General features: G+C 37.3%; 1 protein-coding gene, 2 long non-coding RNA genes and 1 pseudogene across 4 annotated transcripts in view; 2 read left to right on the top strand and 2 right to left on the bottom strand.

The window, feature by feature from the left end:
* Positions 1-20,772, bottom strand: part of LOC309627634 — a 1,075,643-nt gene that overhangs the window by 899,962 nt on the left and 154,909 nt on the right. The window lies entirely within an intron of this gene.
* Positions 1-20,772, top strand: part of LOC309627625 — a 308,607-nt gene that overhangs the window by 210,679 nt on the left and 77,156 nt on the right. The gene's annotated exons all lie outside the window — the stretch shown is intronic.
* Positions 1-20,772, bottom strand: part of LOC309627593 (uncharacterized protein) — a gene marked incomplete at its 5' end in the record, with an annotated part of 46,368 nt that overhangs the window by 13,691 nt on the left and 11,905 nt on the right. The gene's annotated exons all lie outside the window — the stretch shown is intronic.
* On the top strand, positions 8,938-19,171 carry LOC309628495 (protein LTV1 homolog pseudogene; annotated as a pseudogene). Its single transcript has 2 exons — positions 8,938-8,943; positions 9,081-19,171. The product of its transcript is annotated as a protein LTV1 homolog pseudogene (transcript).

Here is a 20,772-nt window from a genome sequence, read left to right as displayed (position 1 = left end):
TATGGGGAATGGAGAAAGCAAACATTTGGGAAGCTGTGATGGTGAACAAAATGGATGTTTGAAGAAAATTTCATAGAGAAAGTGACCTTTGAGCTAGATAGACCTTGAAAGATGAGAATGATTTCAGAGAAATAAGAGAAAGGTCAGTCTGGACAATGAGATCAGATGGATGAGAAAAGCCAAAGTTGCAGGGACAAAATGTACCCTTCAGGGACTTTAAGTACTCTAGTACTATGCTTTTAAAGTGTGGTCCAGAGACCAGCAGAAACAGCATCCCCTGGAAGCTTGTTAGGAATGCAGAACCTCAGCTCTTCTGAATTAGGGTCTGTGTTTTAACAAGATCCCCTGGTGAGTGGTAGGCACATTAAAATTTAAGAAGCACTAGTCCAGAGTCTACGGTAAATGGGAGAAGAATGATGTGAGAGATGAAGATGCAAAGACGGATGGGAGTCTCTGATATATGCCATGAAGTTTATACTGATTAGAAGAACTTAAAGGGTTTCTTGAGCAAAGGAGTGATGTAATCTGTGACTTAAAAGACAATTCTAGTAGCAATATGGAGATATGTTTGTGTGGAGAGGGAACTGGACACAGGAATATCAGATAAGGGGCTACAATAACATAAGAATGATAACTACTATTTATTAAGTGACTATTACATGTCAGACATCATGGTATAAACCTTATATTTTACACATGTTATTTTAATATTCCCATAATCCCCATTCTGCAGATGAGAAACAATGTAGGAAGTGTTTTTAAAACTTTTCTGAAGTCACACAATAAGTAAGCTGCAGAAGAATTCTAACCTCAGTCTAATTTCAGATTTTGAGTTCTACCTCCAAAACCCACTCCAAATCCATCTACTTCACTTTATCTCACCCTAATATATAATACCACCATTTTATGAATTACTGCAATAGTCTATCAGCTTCCATTCTTGCTTGCTATAGTCTTTTACGCAGCAGCCCAAGTGGTCTTTTAATAACAGAAATCCTCTATTTAGTATCAAACATTTAATAAAATGTAATTTTTTAACCATAGCCCACAAATCCCTAATAGTTTGGACCCTGTCTTATATCCGATATTTCATCTTGTAACACACTCCACCATCACTGTATTCTGTCACACTACACACTGAATGACAGTCAGCTTTTTCCCTCTCAGGATTTTGCACTTATCATATGCTTTGCTTAGGTCACTCCTGTTTCAGCTCTTTGCATGATGACTGGCTCCAAATCAAAGACAATTTGTTGATCTCAGTCGGCAGAAATCATCTCTCATCCCATGTCCCCCATATAACTGTTTGCATGCCAGCTGCTGAGACTCTCCCTCCTCTTCTAAGGGCATTAGAGTATCTTGTTGGCTCCATTCAGTGGCTATTTTCACAACTGAATAAAAGTTATCAGCATAATTTTCCATTTCCCATTTTAGAAACAAAATAGCAAGTCATGGGAGAGTAAGTGGGGAACCAGGGGACAGTAATAATGTATATTAAAACAACTTCCTCTCAACTATAATAATTCTCATTTGTAATTAAGCCTGAAGACCAATAGTTGCCTAGCAGCACGCTTTTTCCAAGCTGGTAGAGAAGCTCTTGACTGAATCTACTCAGTAATCTGCCTTCATCTAGGATGCAAGGATGAAAGATCAAGAAGAATGTGCATTAAGTTCATATTAAAACTCTCTATGCATACCACTCTGCAATCTAAATTCAGTTTGTGTACCTTTTATCTTATTTGATTACACACTACTCGTATGAATTAAACATTGGGCAACCAGAATTCTCAACTGGGTTACTCTCATCACCATATATTCTCTTATTCCTCTTTATATTAAAAAAAAAAAAAACTTCTCTTGAACCCACTTCTCTTCAGAAGCGACCACGTTATGTGGTTCTCTTTGCACCAAAACTCCTCTAAAGACCTCTTAAGTCCACTCCAGTCTGGCTTTTGCCTGCACCATTCCACAGAAACTGCTCTTGGCAACTTTGATGAAACTGATTAATTCTTTTATTTATTTATTTATTTATTTATTTATTTATTTATTTATTTATTTATTTATAACTGTGTTGAGTCTTCGTTTCTGTGCGAGGGCTTTCTCTAGTTGCGGCAAGTGGGGACCACTCTTCATCGCGGTGCGCGGGCCTCTCACCATCGCGGCCTCTCTTGTTGCGGAGCACGGGCTCCAGATGCGCAGGCTCAGTAATTGTGGCTCACGGGCCCTGTTGCTCCGTGGCATGTGGGATCTTCCCAGACCAGGGCTCGAACCCGTGTCCCCTGCATTGGCAGGCAGACTCTCAACCACTGTGCCACCAGGGAAGCCCCTGATTAATTCTTTACAACACCCAAAGTATCACATCTCACACAAGAGGAAAACAGTAATCTGAACAGTCCTATATCTATTAAAGAAATTGAATTTGTCCTTAAAAGCCTTCCAACAAAGATAATTCCAGGTCCAAATATTTTCACTGGTAAATTCTACCCAACGTTTAATAAAGAAATAATATAGGGACTTCCCCTGGTGGCACAGTTGTTAAGAATCTGCCTGCCAGTGCAGGGGACACAGGTTCAAGCCCTGCTCCGGGAAGATCCCACATGCCACACAGCAACTAAGCCCATGTGCCACAACTACTAAGCCTGCGCTCTAGAGCCTGCGAGCCACAACTACTAGCCCACGTGCTGCAACTACTGAAGCCCACGCACCCAGAGCCTGTGCTCCGCAACAAGAGAAGCCACCACAAGGAGAAGCCCGCGCACCACAACAAAGGGTAGCCCCCGCTCACCGCAACTAGAGAAAGCCCGTGCGCAGCAATGAAGACCCAACGCAGTCAAAAATAAAATAAATAAATATTTTTTTAAAAAAGAAAGAAATAATATAAATTATATACAACTTGTTGCAGACAGTAGAAGAGGAGAAAACATTTCCCAATTCATTTTATGAAGGTGGCATTACCCTGAGACCAAAACCAGGTGAAGGCATTATGAGGAAAGAAAAGTACAGACCAATATCCATTAGGAACACAGATGTAAAATTCTTCAACAAACTATTAGCAAACCCAATCCAGCAATAAATAAAAAGAATGGTGGATCATGACCAAGTAGGGTTTACACCAGTATGCAAGGCTGGTGCAAGATTAAAAAAAGAAAAATCAACCAATGGGACTTCCACTTCCATTCAAGACTGAATAAGAGGGGTTAGATTTACATTCCCTCTTCAAACAACTGGAAAAAACAGACAAAATATATGAAACAACAGCACTCAAAACTTTGGATATCAGGCAATGAAGGACAGTGATCCTTCAGAGACAGGGAAAAGTGGAGGTGAGCCCTTTGATTACTTAGCTTACTGCCTGAAAAAAGTTTCCAGGGTATTGCACAGGGAGGGGAATGTCAGAGACCAGGTATCTCCCTGAGTTAGGAGACAGAGCTGGGTATCCAGGAAAATGCAGATGGCTAAAATTTTCATCACAGAGTACTGGAAGGGACAATGTTTTACAAAGAGAGAACTCCTGAGATCTGCAGAAGTTTTTTCTGAGTATTCAGTGGAGTCCTGATCAGTACATACATAGTGAGGAAACTACCTGAGGCCAGATAAAGAAAAGATTAGAGCGAGCAGCGGGTTAGGAGGCCAAACAGGGTCAGGAATAATGTCTATCCCAACTGTCAGAGTGTAAAATCTCATTATTAAGGGTCATTGTTCAGAGTACTAAGAAGGGTCCTGCCTCACTAGTTGGGGTGAATTAACTCTAGGCTAAATACAACTCTAGTTTCACCTAACAAAGCTTAAAAGCAAGATCCACATAGGATCAAATGGTTTCCAACTAACTGTATCCTAAAACAAGCTCAAGAATACCTTAAAGAAATACAAAAATAGAAACACCCAAGGTAAGATTCACAATGTCTTATATCAAATTTTAAAATTACCAGGCATACAAAGAAGCAGGAAAATATAATCTATAATGAGAAAAAAATCAATCAATCATAACTGATACAGAAATGAGAGAGATGATAAAATTAGTACACAAGGCCATTAAACCAGTTACAACTGTATTCCATACGTTCAAGCAGTTAGAGAAGAGTTTGAAAGTAAGTAAAACATAGAAGATATAAAAGTAGCCCAAATGGAACGTCTAGAGATTAAGATTACAACGTCTAAGAGGAAAAATATATGAGACGGAATTAATAAATTATACACTGAAAAGAAAAAAATTAACAAACTTGAAGGCACAGCAACAGAAACTATCCAAAATGAAATATATAGAGAAAAAAGATTGAAAACATTAACAGAGTATCCATTAACTGTGGGATGACTACAAGCAGCCAAATATGCATGTAATCAGAGTCTCCAAAAGGCTGGGAGGAGGAAATATTTAGAGCAATAGTGGCTGAAAATGTACCGAACTTGATTAAAATCATAAACACATAGATCCAAGAAACTTAACAAACCCCAAGAATAAGAAACATGGAAGAAAAAAGGAAAAAACTACACCAAGGCACATTATAATGAAATTACTTAAAACCAGTGCTAAAGAGAAAATTTAAAAGCAACCTGAGGACAAAGACAATATACAGAGACACAAAGATAGTGATGACAGATTTCTTTTTTTTTTTTAATTTTTTTATTTTTGGCTGTGTTGGGTCTTCGTTTCTGTGCGAGGGCTTTCTCTAGTGGCGGCAAGCGGGGTCCACTCTTCGTCACGGTGCGCGGGCCTCTCACTATCGTGGCCTCTCTTGTTGCGGAGCACAGGTTCCAGACGCGCAGGCTCAGTAGTTGTGGCTCACGGGCCTAGTTGCGCCACAGCATGTGGGATCCTCCCAGACCAGGGCCCAAACCCATGTCCCCTGCATTAGCAGGCAGACTCTCAACCACTGCGCCACCAGGGAAGCCCCACAGATTTCTTGAAGAAAACAATGCAAGCTAGAAGACAAGTGCAGCAACATCTTTAAAGTACTAAGAGAAAAGTATGATAAACTCGAGGTTCTTTACCCAGGAAAAATATCATACAAAGCAATAAAGTAAAATAAAAACTTTTTCAGGCACACAAAAGCTGAAAGTTTTCATCACTAGAAGACTCACACTACAAAAAATGTTAAAATCCTTCAAGCAGAAGTAAAATGATACCAGATGGAAACCTGTATCTACACAATGGACTGAAGATCATTGGATCTGGTAATCACGAGGGTAAATATAAAGAAAGTTTCTAACATACAAACAGCACATACAACTCAACAGCAAAAAAACAAACAACCCAATTGAAAATGGGCAGAAGACCTTAATAGACATTTCTCCAATGAAGACATACAGATGGCCAGTAGGCACATGAAAAGATGCTCACCATCACTAATTATTAGAGAAATGCAAACAAAACTACAACGAGGCACCATCTCACACTGGTCAGAATGGCCATCATTAAAATGTCTACAAATAACAAATGCTGGAGAGGGTGTGGAGAAAAGGGAACCCTCCTACACTGTTGGTGGGAATGTAAGTTGGTGCAGCCACTATGGAAAACAGCATGGAGGTTCCTCAGAAAACTAAAAATAGAGTTACCATATGAACCAGCAATCCCACTCCTGGGCATATACCTGAACAAAACTATAATTCAAAAAGATACATGCACCCCTATGTTCATAGCAGCACTGTTTGCAATAGCCAAAACATGGAAACAACCTAAATGTCCATCAACAGATGAGTGGATAAAGAAGATGTGGTACATATATACAATGGAATACTACTCAGCCACAAAAAGGAATGAAATAATGTCATTTGCAGCAACATGGATGCAACTAGAGGTTATCATACTAAGTGAAGTAAGTCAGAAAGAGAAAGACAAATAACCATATGATATCATTTCTATGTGGAATCTAAAATATGACACAAATGAACCTATCTGCAAAACAGAAACTGACTCACAGACATAGAGATCAGACTTGTGGTTGCCAAGGGGAAAGGGGAGAGGCAGAGGGATGGACTGGGAGTTTGGTATAGGTAGATGCAAACAATTACATTTAGAATGGATAAACAACAAGGTCCTACTGTATAGCACAGGGAACTATATCCAGTCTCCTGGGATAAACCATAATGGAAAAGAATATAAAAAAAGAATGTATACGTGTGTATAACTGAGTCACTGTGCTGCACAGCAGAGATGGGCACAACATGGTAAATCAACTACACTTCAATAAAAAAAGAAAATTTCTAAATTATTATTTTATTATTATTAATCTTTCAAATATAATCAACCATTCAAAGTAAAAATGGTGACAATGTATTAGGTGCTTAATAGGATATCTAGAAGTAAACTGTATGATGACAGTAGCAAAAAGGCAGAGAGTAAAGTAATGGAAGTATACTATATTTATATTCTCATTCTATATGTAAAATAGATTATCACTTGGAGGTAGACTGTGATAAGTTAAAGATGTATAATACACACTCTAAAATAACCTAGCAAGTAAGATGGCCAAGAGTTACAGCTAATAAGCTAACTATGGAGGTAAAATGGACTCCAAAAAAAGTATACAATTAATCCATTAGATGACAAAAATAAAAAAGAGGGAAGAGGAATATTGTGTATATTTGATATAACAAATTAATTTTGGAATTTCACAATATTAATTTCTTGCTCTTAATGCACTGACTTATATTTACAAAGATATAATTTTCTCTCTACCTGCTATATTATAATCACTTTAAATGTCACAGTCAGTTATTTAAACATGCAAATCAACACATTTTCTTATGGACTACATTATATTTTAAATTATAATATTTGTTTCCAAGCCTAACCCAAGATTCTTTTTTTGCATCATTCTCAAACATTCTCAAGCAAGTCTCAGATTATCTCTATAGAAAATAAAAAATATAAGACAGATATGTCAATGCCTCATAAAACAAAGTGGGAGCATATCCTCTAATTTACACCTAGCTGCCACATAATATGGTAGGAACATTCTTCAGTGGCATGAAGAATGCTAACAAATGGTCATTCCCATTTTCTGTTCTATAATTCAGACTGGAGGCGAAAAATCATGAAAGTTAAATGGAGGAAATTTGATTTGACCTTTCTAACTAAACTTTCTGTTATCCAAATCTGAACCTCTTCACTGACTAATAGGTTACCTATACAGCAGAAATTATCATCAGGGATGAGACTAGATGTGCTACTGGTACTTTCCTCTGATGATTGCTCCATCTTCTCAATCAGCTGCCTCTGAGCTAACTGACTACCTCAGCCTTAAAACTGGGGGTGGACTGGGGGGCACTGGAATTACCTCTCACATATTGATGGACAGAGGATATATCTACTGGGAGGGAGTTCCATGTACCTGGCTTCAGGTTTTACATAGAAGTTCATCTACTGAAGTAACTAACCTTTCTGACTTCTGCTCCAACCAAGTGAGGAATGATGTACCTGACTGGAAAGTTTGGAAGAATCAACTGGGCCATTCAATATAAGCTCTTTCCTCTTTCAGTCACAACCTGACCTCAGGAGCCATGCACAGCTCTCTGTGATGGAGTAAGGGACCTGCCATAAGAGTGAGGCTTGTGCTTGTCAGCTGTGCCAGTGGCAAGGTGGGTAACCGTGTCTAAATTGGGGGTGCATACCTATTTGGCCATAGATCTTAAGAAATCCAAATTGTTATTTAACTAGGTAAAATTAGTAGACTTATTAATGAACAAATAACTAGTAGAGGCCTATATTATGAAAAGAATAAGTTTCATTTTGGGGTTAAGTAAGGTAGAAACAACACTCAGTGAACACATGGAAGCCAGAGACTAAGAGTTTAATTTAAAAGGACAATCTCTGGAATTCTCTGATTCTAGAAATCAGCTTTCTTTTTAATAAAAGTGATATATTAAGTGATTATTTTCTTCTCTTGGGAGCCTACATCTGTCTCTATATTGGTTCCAGACTGAGGATGGGGAGAAGGGATCAAGTACTTATTGATCCACTCAGACTTCAACATCTTGGTAAATGGGCAGGCAACCTTGAGAAATAAATAAGAAATGGTTGAGGGAGGGGACAAAATAGCATGGGAAATCAGTGTTTTGATCAAGGCTGGGGCTTTACTGTGTTAGGCCATGTGGGTTTTCAAGCCTGAGTGGGGCACAGTCAGACAGGTAACTTGAGACTCTTTTGCCAGCTTCGGCTGACCTTGCAGGTGTAGCTGAGGCAGGGATTAAGTGTTTTTAGGCATTGTTGGGTGAAATAATATTTGTAGCTTTTATTGTGTCTCTGAGCCAATTCTTCAGACCTGCACTGTGAAGTCCAAGAGTAGATGTGTGGCATGGCCTTAAGACGTGGCTGCTAGGTAGGCCTTGTCCACTTCCAAGATGTGTCACCTGCTCTGGGACCCGCAGGTCACTGTTCTTGGTGTGAGCCCCACACAGCAACAGAATGGGGGGAAAAGCTCTTTAGAAAGAGGAAAACTGTGTCTTTTCCACATGGTCCATTCGAGTCAAAGAGTCTTTAGTAGCAGATGAAAATGCACCCCAGAGGGTTCTGTTGCCTACACAAAATAAATGATGAAGAATGTGAGCAAAACAGAGGAAGTTATGAAGAGTTCTCTGACAATGATTATAACTATGTACGGCACTTGAAAGAATCATCTGGGCCCTATGTGCTTAAATCCAAAATACCTTCAGCATAACAGGAGAGATGAGAAAGAGGAAACTTTAATAATTCTAGGCCATGGAATTACTTTGCCTTAATCAGAGTTTGCCTCAGAATTTAAGGAAGATATTGAATTGGTAAATAAAACAGCTGCTATTTTGGGCCCTCAACTGGATTTGGATCCTGACATTGTTGCAGCTCTTGGTGATGATTTCGACTTTGTTACCCAGCATCTATGTGAAAATGATTTTATCCTTCAGGCTGATGAGGAACAAGAGAGGAAGAGGGAATAGATGGAAAGAAATCTAAAGCTGAAAATGGCAGTGAGTGGAAAGATATGGACGGGAAGAAAAGTGATAGGGAGGAATGATGACTATGGTTTTTAAAGCCCATTCTCAAATGAAGATGGTTCGTCTGCCTGTGCAAACCTCATGAAGTCATAGGAAGCCATTTTTTTTAGGAAGAAGAAATAAAAAGTCACTTCATAGAGAATTCTATTACTTCCTCAGTCGTGAGAAGAAATGAGCAGCTGACCCTACATGAGCAGTTTGAGAAGTTTTATGAACAATTAAGATGATAACAAGATGGAGCGCCAGATAATGCCAAATTGGAGGGTTCCATTCATGTATCAATAGATAGCAATCTGTTACATGAAGTTTTTAATGACGAATGCAAAGAGAAGGCAGAGAATTGTATAAAGTTGAAAACATGTTAAGACTCTGAGGATGAAGGTCTGCCAGTTAATGAGATTGATGAGTCTGAGGAAGAAGAGATGGTTTCTCTAGTTCTAGAAGAAGCAAAAGAGAAGTGGGATTCTGAATTCATTTGTAGCACATGCTCACATTTATTCAACCATCCTTAGCTTATCAAATATTAACCAAAGCCCAAACAAATCCAAGTATTTAATAAAACAGGAATACCTCTCGATGGCTTACCAAAGAAAGGACTCACAGCAAAACAAGTTAATAAGTGCAGATGATTAATGGCAGTGATCTAGTTAAGGTATCAACTCAACCACATTCCAAAAATGAGAGCAAAGAAAATAAAAGAGCAAGAAAGCAAGTTATAAAAGAAGAGCACAGGGAACAGAGAGCAGAGAAGAAAGCTAACAAATTAGCCTTCAAACTGAAGACACGAGAGCAGGAAAATGAGTGCTGCATTTGAAGACTGTTGAGGGTCCAAAGTTATAAAAATGGGACATTTAAGAAAAGGCACATCCCCCATTAAGGACTCCTCATTATGTTCAATCACGAATTACAATCTTCAAATGACAAAACTCTGCAATTTTTATTGATAGGTACTGAAAAAACAAGTGTAGTGTTTGAACTAATTTTATAGCACAATTATAAAATAATTGTAGAACAAGTTTGCCCTGCTGACCATCATGTACATCCTGTCATAGTTTTGTTTTAATTGTAATGTCTATTTACGTTGTTTTGAAGGTTTAATTAAATTTAATGTTATGCTATAAACTTTACATTATCGCTAAAATAAATAATTTCATGAATGTGAAATGTTTGGATAAATTATTAGAAAATATCTTCATGACTTAAATCCAAAGGCAACAAAGTTCCATAAGGGCCATAATACTAATGGGTGGAGTCTTAGTTTTAAATTCCTAGTGCAGGCCCTCAATGGGCAGGTGTAGTTCAGCTGCCCTGATAATTTTCCTTCTTATTCTGCTTTAAACTATACTCAGGGCCAAGGAGAAATCTGTGAAAGGGTTCACTTCAGGAGTCATGCAGCTTTGCCTATGGCCTCAAAACTTACCCTCTCACCACTATAACACAGACTGTCTTTAATGCACAGATTCTGATGGTCGTTTTAGATATGAGACCCAAACTATTATTTCACCAAGGGAAGAGTGATAGATTTTATCAATGAACAACTAAAACTGGAGGAAGCTGTTAAAATAAAAAGACTATTTCACCTTCTTTTCTTAAGGTAAAGAAACAATCCTGAAAATAGGCAACAAAGCCTAAGGAAGTGATTTAACAGGGATGTTTCTGGAACATTCTAAATCTAGAAATCAGATATGCTTTAGAAATTAGGAGGAAATGGGGGACTTCCCTGGTGGTCCAGTGGCTGGGGATCCACCTTCCAATTCAGGGGACGTGGGTTCGATCCCTGATGGGGAAATGGGATCCCACATGCTGTGGGGCAACTAAGCCCGTGCACCACGGCTACTGAGCATGCAAGCCACAACTAGAGAGCCTGTGCCGCAACTGCAGAGCCCAAGCACTCTAGAGCTTGCATGCCACAACTAGAGAGAGACGCCTGTGCACCGCAACGAAGAGCCTGCATGCCGCAACTGGGACCCGACACAGCTGAAAATTAAATAAATAAATAAATATTTTAAAAAAATAAATTAGGAAGAAATGAGAGTGGTTTGAAAAAGATGCCTGAGTCTTATACGTAGAATTGGAAAATTTTCAGAATAGTAACAAACAAAGAAAAACAGTATCATTAAAATAGAACTAGAAGAAAGTCTGAGACCTTAAAGAGGCGGGTGAGACACAGTGAAAAGGGACATGAAATGATTTCTCTTCAGAGGCCAGGCTAGAAAGACATAAAAAAGAGATGCCCTAAAGGCAGTTTTTTAAAACCCCCAAAGCAGCTCCAGATTACAAACTAGCTCTGCTAGCCAGCTTCAAAGATGCCCTCAATGTTCCCAGCCTCATAATATTCACACCCCTATATAGTTTCCTCCTACTTTGTATCTGGGTTCGTTGGTGTGACCAGTGGAATAAGGCAGAAGTGGTACGTTACTTTCAAGGGTAAGTCATAATAAGATGTTGTAACTTTCTTCTTGCTCTCTCTCTTAAATTACGTCCCCTGCTGAAACCAGCTGCCATGTCGTGTGAACACTCAGGATGCCCTGTTAGGCCAACATGCAAGGAACCGAAACCTTCTGCCAAAGTCAGTGAGGAACCAAGGGGTCCTGCCAAGAACCATGTGAGTGAGCCATCTTGGAAGTGGATCTTCAAGCCCCAGGAAAATGGTCAGATGACTGCAGACACACACACAGAAAAAGACTAAAGAAAATGTTCATCTGTGGGGTGTTGTAACCATGAATGGTTTTTGTTTTCTCTGTAATGTTTATATACTCAAAGTTTTCTAAAACTAGCATTGTTTTAAAATTTAAGATTAGAAAAGGCAATGATATAAGTAATAGGTATGGAGGGGCATGCATGGCCAAGAGCGTGGCTTGACAAAGGCACAGAACCAGAAAAGGATGAGTTTACAGCTGAGTGAGACTGGCGACCCCCCAGAAGAGCCTGAAACTAGGACTCGATGCAACTGATCCAGTACAGAAGTGGAGAGGTGAGACCAAGAAGGGAAGGAAAGCAATACTAATGTGTTCAACAGTAAGATACCAGTGTGGGCAACTGGAACTCAAGTCCATTGGAGACTTCTGGGGGATCCACCCAAAAGAGAAAACAGCTGGGGAATTTAATCACCAACCCTCTTTGTCATTGGTTGATGGCTTTACAGCGATGTACAGCTCTTGCAAACTACCTTATACCTAGACTAAAGGCAATCCTGCAGCCAAGGTGCTCATGGTAAGAAGTGTACAGGAACGCAGAGGACTGGGGAAAGACGGTCACACACACAATGAAGAGTCTGCTAATCTGCCACATGAGCAAAGGATATATGTGGGAGACACTGGCCAATGACACTGGGAGGATAGACTGGGATTGGCTTGTGGCTTTCTATTCCTAAATAAAGAGTTTGGACTTTATTTTACGAGCACTTAAAGAACTAAAGAGTTGACTTAAAATAATTTTTATTATGCAAAATTTCAAACATATATAAGATTATAAGGAACAGTATAGTGAACCTCCATGTGCTCATCAACTAGTCTGAGTAAGCATCAACTCTGGCCTATCTATCTACACTCCCATTCATGTTTTCTCACTCCATATGATTTGAATCAAATCCAGGGATCATATCAATTACTCATAAATATTTCAGTATGTATGCATAAAAGATAAGGGCCTCTTTTCCTTTCTAATACAACCTCAAAACCACTATCAGATCTAAAAATAATAATTCCTTGGGACTTCCCTGGTGGCGGAGTGGTTAAGAATCCGCCTGCCACTGCAGGGCACATGGGTTTGAGCCCTGGTCTGGGAAGATCCCACATGTCGCAGAGCAACTAAGCCCGTGCACCACAACTACTGAGCCTGTGCTCCAGAGCCCACAAGCCACAATTACTGAGCCCACATGCCACAACTACTGAAGCCCATGCACCTAGAGTCCATGCTCCACAAGAGAAGCCACTGCAATGAGAAGCCCGTGCACCGCAACGAAGAGTAGCCCCCGCTTGTCACAACTAGAGAAAGCCAGTGTGCAGCAACGAACACCCAACACAGCCAAAAATAAATAAATAAATAAATAAATAAATAAATAAATAAATTCATTTATTTTAAAATTCCTTAATACCATCAAATGCCCAGGCAATGTTCAAATTATTAATTGAAGGAAAGTTTTTAAGAGAAAAATTCTGTGGGAAAAGTTACTCTCATACCAGTATACAAGATGTATTAAAACCAAAAGAACCAGCACAGAGAAGGGGGAGTATAAATGCTATCACAACAGGACAGACATGAGAAAGCCAAGGTGTGAGCTAATGTGATGGTAACTGGGATGAAAACATGGACCTGAGTGAGAGAGAGACCTGACAGGACTCAGTGAAAGCAAAGATAAAGACGGCACAAACGTAACTGCTGGGACGTAGAGAAGCACAGGGGACAATTGACGTAGGATGAAAGATGATGAATTTAGTCAGAGATCTATTGGCTTTAAAGATGAATATCTGGTTGGAAATGTAGAGAGACTACCTGGAAGATGCAGAACCATGGTTTGAGGGAGAGATTGGGATTAGGGATTTAGATTTGAGAATCTCAGAGGTTATGGCTAACTGAGAGAAAGTGCATAAAAGAGAAAAATGGTAAAGGGCAAGACAGAACTTCATGGTTGCCTTAAAGAACTAGATATTAAAACAAAAGCCATGAAGGAAGACAAAAATGGAACAATCAAGGAGGTGAGAAAGAAACAAGAACTCAGATTTATCACAAAAGCCAATTTCAAGAAGGATGAAGAATCCCAAAATATAAAAGGTATAGGAAAATACTCTGGGGACTCCAAAGTGCGTTAAATGCTCAGAAGTATTCTATCATATATTCTGCAACTCTTAAAGAGTTCCCATCATGTGCCAAAGACCATGCTGGAGGTCCTGGGGATGAGATGGAAAATCTGGCTCAGACCTTTCCTTCTTGGAGCTAACAGTATAGTGAGAGAAGCAGATATTAATCAACTGATTGTACAAAGAAGTAATTAGCAACTGCAATGAGTGCAATATGGGGAAATCCAAGATTGTAGGAATGAAAGTGCACATTAGGAGAATCTGATCTATTCTGGGAGAGTAGGGAGGATAAAGGATGGTGTCCTTGGAATCTGAATATATTTGATAACCACATCCGCAGAAATTCTCTAGCATTGCTATTGGACTTGTTAGTAAAGAGTGGCATCATTGTTTTTGCCATTAAAAAAAGAACATGAAAACATGTCATCCACATTTCCTAGTGAAGTCAACTAGACCTCATTTTGAAGGAAGGAGGACTTTAAGAAGTTTTTATAATAGGTTCCTTGTTGAGACATTTTGTACAAATGTTTACAAAGAAAAGAGACATCATCAAAAGCAATGTGTAGGAACATTCTAAATTACTTTTAATAAGATCTGACATATGAGTGTCATAATGCAAAATGTGTATTTTGCCTTCAATTTCTGCCATAAAAATATTTGTCACGATTGAAACAAATATTTTCTTTTGGAAATCAATATTTTGGTTCTCAGGGCTCAAGCAAAGGTCTTGTTTGGAAATTACTTTTGTTCATACTTACAGTGAGGACAGAGCTCTGCAACAGTAGAATACCATGCCAGCAACCACTGATCAGGCCTTTACTGTATTCCTACACTGCTCACATCTGATGAACTCATATATGTAAAGTTACCACCAAAGAGATGAAAAGCAAAGGCTTTAAGACCTCATCTATGCAACAAATAGTAAACTTTAAAGTTGATGTATCTAAGAATTAAGAAATCAAGCTCAGAGATTTGAGTAGTGCTCAAATGTTTTAGAAAACACTTGGATGCAAATTAATCGTTAAAATATCCTTGGAATACTCTTGGGATTGTTTTATTATTATTGGAATATTATACTTCATTATTTTAAAAATCAAAAGTCAGACTTCTTTTAGAAACCTTCCTTGAGAAATAGGCCAAACTCAAAAGTATTAAAAGTTTATTGAGATGGTTTCAGATTTCACATTGCAACTAGTCTCTAACAAACTATTATTTGTTGACATTTGGTGTAATATTAAAGAAGAATATCCACAATTAGCTGAAAAAGTTATTAAAATTATCCTCTCTTTCCAACTACACATTTGCATGAAGCCAAGTTTTCTTCATATACTTCAACCTAAATACCATATTGCAACAAATTGAATGCAGAAGCAGATAAAAGAATCCAGCTGTCTTCTACTAAGGCATATATTAAAGACATTTACAAAAATGTAAAACAGTGCCACTCTTTTCACTACTTTTTGTTGTTATTCTGAAAAATCTATATTATGTATTTTAACACATAATTGGTATTCATTATTATTTTAAGTGAATTAATATATAAATATTTCAAAGATTTCTCAGATTTAATATCTAATGTGATAAATACTCATAGATATAAGCTACATAAACAAAAGCTCTCTGGGGGCCTTCAATAATTTTTCATAGTGTGAAAGGGTTGAGAAATCCTGGATAGATACAATTTCTGTTTACCATGTTTACTGTTTGTTATTTTGGGTCATTCCTGGGATGCTTTAATGTACTCCTTATAGTTTACAGTCATTAAAGTATACCTTCCACTGAGTGGTTTATTTCAACAGTATGGACAAATCAGCAGTGCCAAGGAAAGAACAGGGTATTTGCCCCTACAGGTTTTACATAATTTCAAGAGAAAACAAAAAGTTATTGTCAAACTATATTATAAAATTATTATCAAGGGACTTCCCTAGCAGTCCAGTGGTTAGGACTTCACCTTCCAATGCAGGGGGTGAGGGTTTGATCCCTGGCTGGGGAGCTAAGATCTCACATGCCTCACAGCCAAAAAACCAAAACATAAAACAGAAGCAATATTGTAACAAATTCAATAAAGACTTTTAAAGTGGTCCACATCAAAAAAAATCTTAAAAAAAAAATATTGTCAAATTACGTATCACCTATGCTGGAATTGTACTTTTTTTTGAAACTGAAAATATTTATGTTTTTCCTAACTATAAAAGAATCATAAAGCCTATACTATACAGTAAAGAAGATTTAATAAGTCACCCCAAATCTACCCATCACCCAAAGATATACATTTCACTATATTTTCTTTCAGACTTCTTTTTCATACTATAGTGAATGTGTGTGCCTGTCAAGGAAGAAATAATCCATATATAAATTTAGCTACAAGAGTTCCATGAAAATGAAGAATTTCAGCTTGGAAATCTCTGGATTCTGAAAATCATTGGGATCTGAGTAAGAAAGCTATTGTATAAACCTAAGTGTTAATTTCATTAAATTAAATGTATACTGCCTGATATGCTATAATAATTAAATTAAGTTTAAAATCTAAAATGTAGCTGAGTAACAGATCTGGACATTAAACTGTCTTCCAGCTAAAAATTTTAATATACAGAAGTTCTTAATATACAGAAGCTATTCTACTAATCATATTGAAATGCTGTTACACATTAAAATAAGCATGAGTGAACATCATAGTTCTATTTTGGTATCTGGTATTATTAAGAGTGCCTGTATTTTGGACTTCCCTTGTGGCGCAGTGGTTAAGAATCCACCTGCCAATGCACAGAACACGGGTTCGATCCCTGGTCCAGGAAGGTCCCACATGACGTGGAGCAGCTAAGCCCGTGCACCACAACTACTGAGCCTGCGTGCCACAACTACTGAAGCCTGTGCACCTAGAGCCTATGCTCTGCAACAAGAGAAAGCCACCGCAATGAGAAGCCCGCGCACTGCAACGAAGAGTAACCCCGGCTCACAGCAACTAGAGAAAAGCCTGCGCGCAGCAACAAAGACCCAATGCAGACAAAAAATTAATTAATTAATTAATTTAAATGTTGTTTAAAAAAAAAACAAGGCCTGTATTTACGAAATCTTGTTTCATTGCATCTCTAGCTTATCTACCAATTTAGCCTTAAAAACTTACTTAAAAAAGTAATATAATCCTATACATTTACCAACAGTTGTGTGAAAGGTTAAGAAGTAATTAGCAATAAATGTTTCTTAAAGACCATCTGCTTTCAATTTTTCCTAAGATGTTTTTATCAACCTTCACTATAAAAAATATTAACTTTCCACAAATTAGGCATATTTGAAACAATTTTTAAGAGGGGAGAAAAACTGGTAGAACTGACCATTATACAATAAAGTTGAATGGTAACATACAAAATACGTTGGAGAATGCTTTTTTTCTTAACTACCTCGCAAATGTTTCAATGCCATGCTTTTAATTATGTAATCTGCTCTCCTAAAAAAGGCAATAGGTAATTTGGGGCCTCCGGAATTATTTTTGTATCACTTTCAGGCATCACTGGTAAGTTCCAGCAATCACATTTTGAACAATGATTATCTAAAATAATTTATTGAAGCCTTAGAATTTTTTTAGTTTTACCATATTGAAAAGTATCTCACTACATTTCACTATCTTAGATTAAATGGAGTTGTGAGCAAAATTAAGTCAATTTATAGTTTTAACTTAATACACATTGCTTATAAACTTTAATTTTTAATTATTTCTTCTTGATTTCACAGTTGCCTCACACTGCCCATTTGCATAGAGCATGGATATGAACTGAAAGGCACCAGACATGAAAAAAGGCATTCACAAACTAATATAAATGCAGTCCAAATAACAAATATGAGAATCATGTTAACTTATTGTATTTTCAGCCTAAAAAAATGTTAATCTAATAATTATGTTACTGTCATTGATGAGCATACTTAATAAACATGAGGAGCACCTACTAAAAACATATACACTAGTTTTAGATGTTATCAAAATCACAGTGTAATTCAAATGGGTATTAAAATTTTGGACTTAAAATAGTTCCATTTATATGCATGTAGATGTTCTCACAGGCTGTAGGAAGTCCTCACCATGTTCATTTTAAGATGGATATATACAGCATTTACTTCAGTTCACAAAGTGTGGGCATAAAACAATCTACAGAAGCTTTTTACAGGGTTTAAAAGAGTTCTAATCACCCATGCCAACTGCACTCCTCTCTCAACACAAAACTGCTTTTGAAACCAAGCATTCATTTGTTAAAACAAGGCATCTGCTGTTAAAGAGATTGATTATCCTGGGGCCTGACCTAATTGGGAGATTAGATATGGTTCCCTACTCTGGATGGCATGGTTTATAGAGAGAGAGAAAAAAAAAGAACAAACTTCTTTTGAACTCCAGTGCACTTTTACTTAATTCTAATTTTCTTTAAATAGAAAACAAACAGTATTGCAAAGCAGTATTCACCAGTATTGTCAGGTTGGTGAAATTGGTGTATTATGAATTATGAATTCACTGAGTTTATCAGGTCATTTCGTTAGTAACAGGTACATATCCACTTTCATCACATAATCCAAACACTATCAAAAAAATGACTTTTTTGTCATATCCCACTGAGTTAAGATCACTATAGTGGATACACACACACACACACACAAATCTGGCCTTTTACTGATGGTATCATTTCAGTTTTTTCTATAGCCAGTTAGGTATCAGTTTTTCCCCCAAACACAGACATCACCTCATTGCTGTGGCTAATTGCATTTTTCTTCCTAGCCTTTGACAACGAGACCTTTGTTAATGCTATTCACCAGTATATCAGACTTGGGTCATCCATCCAAAACATGACAAAAGACCCAGATGCTCATGTAAATTGCACTCCCCAAAAGTACTGCCCTCTTCCTCCATGCAGATGCAGATCCATGACCCTCTTCCATTTTTGTTCACTCTCTTTGTTTTCACTTAATCTGTCATGGTTGGAAAAAGTATTTATTCATAGACTTTACGAAACAGTATGCTTTGTTTACTCAATAGATCAAATAATCAGATAATTATGAAATTAGATACAATTTTCTATACAAAATTTAACAATTGCTTATTCCAGTTGAACTTCGAAATCAGATCCATTTTCCAGAATAAAGACTTCTTTCTACTCATTTTTTACTCCTTTTTGAACTCTCAAGATAAAACCAAGTTTGTCCTCTTTTACTGAAGGAAAAAAGTTTCAAGCAGAAGAGCAGGATTGAATCATTCATAAATTACCTCAGAATTAAAAAGTTAATTTAACTACTTGATGCTTTTTTACTGCTTTCAGTAAAATTGCATTAAGTATTACTTACTCAGAATTTCTACTTTCTAAAGTCTCAAGTAACTTAAAAATAATTTCAAGAGACTTAGAAACTATCAATACTATAATGATGCTTTTAAAGGGAGATTATTATGGATTCAAATGGCATCAGGATCATACTATGTGTGTAGATATTTCTATATTACAGGATCAAGGTTTCTTTCTATTCATTTTCACCCTTTATATATTTTCATCTCATATATTTTAATATACACTATGTTTTAGATACTAAGTCACAGTAAGAGAAGGCAGAAATAGATAATTTTTAAAATAAAAACCAATTTATCCAATAGCAATCAACAGCAATATTTTGGTATTTTAGAGAGAGTTAAAAATTAAATTAAGGTATATGAATTTCTGATCTCAATTTTAAAGGTTTTCAAATTTAATTAAAATTGAGTGAAAACTTAGTAAAATGGTAAGAAACTTCTAGGGTTCCTAGAGCTACTATGCAGTCACAAATACAACCACACTAAATTTACTGCGCTCATCTGTTTGTCATGATACCAAAAAGAAAGGCAGAAATACTTTACTGAACTTATTTAATAAAATGATATCAAACACTAGTAGCCATAGAAAGTTTAGCAAATATTATGGAATATATACGTAACGTTAGGAATTGAGTGACGCAGGCCATCAGTTTATTGGCATTCTCTATGATGAGGCCGAAATGTGCAGGCTTCTCTCTCTGAATCAAGTCAAGACAGAGAGCAGGACAGCTTATACAAAAAGAGCAACGGAAGACAGGGCACACAAAGCCAAGAGGAAGGATAGGAGATTTTGTAAATGACTGAAAATTTGGAGGAGTTAAAGAACCAGAAATCAAAGACACCAAAGATGTCTTTGGAAAGGAAAAAACGGAGGGAAATTGATGAATCTATGATAATGAGGCAAAACCTGGGATTCTCCTGGTAATTATAGCACTCACCAGACTTTAAACAGTGAAGAAATACTCGAGTGCTTCTTGCCTTGACTGTTACTATAACTCTGCAATCTGTACTTTACATCAGCTACACTGATGTTACTGAAACATCACTCTATGTTGTTCCCAAGTCCTAAAACCTTCAATGGCTCTCTAATGTCCTGGAACAGTACAAATTTTCCAGCCTGCCACACAAGACTCTCTAGAAAAAAGACCCAGATGTGATCTAATTACATGAGGACTGTGTCCCAGGTAAAGTGAGCTAGTTTGGTGCTTAAACTTTGGGTCTATCGATTTTAAGTTCTGTGCCTGTAATGTCCTACTTATATGTCTATATCTGCTTTTTCTTTATGACTTGAATTGGAGTTAATATTTTTCATTAAACCTTCCCTAACCACCACCCATATCTGCCAGCCAGTTCTAGGCACTCTAAGTTCTTTGTCCTCCAAGAAACATTCCATAGTTATCTTTGAATTCATTGTGCATTTGCTGCATACATTCACTTGATACTCATCTGATACCTCCTATTTGCAGCTATTTTTGTGTATCGGCTCCCCAATTAGATTTGCCTGGCAAAGAAAGGCTGTTTTCTTTTCCCTCTTGCAGTCACACAGTACCACATCATGAGATAAATAGTACTCAATAAATATCTATCGAGAAAAAATATCTATTGAGAAAAAAATGCTCAGTATTGTTATTTCTCCTTGGTTGACTTTTCTTCCTATTGTCCACAATGGCTGCTCAAAAAAAC

The sequence above is a fragment of the Balaenoptera borealis genome, assembly GCF_965194805.1.
Source record: "Balaenoptera borealis genome assembly, chromosome: 4".
Taxonomy (NCBI): domain Eukaryota; kingdom Metazoa; phylum Chordata; class Mammalia; order Artiodactyla; family Balaenopteridae; genus Balaenoptera; species Balaenoptera borealis.
This window is presented reverse-complemented; position numbering and strand designations above follow the sequence as displayed.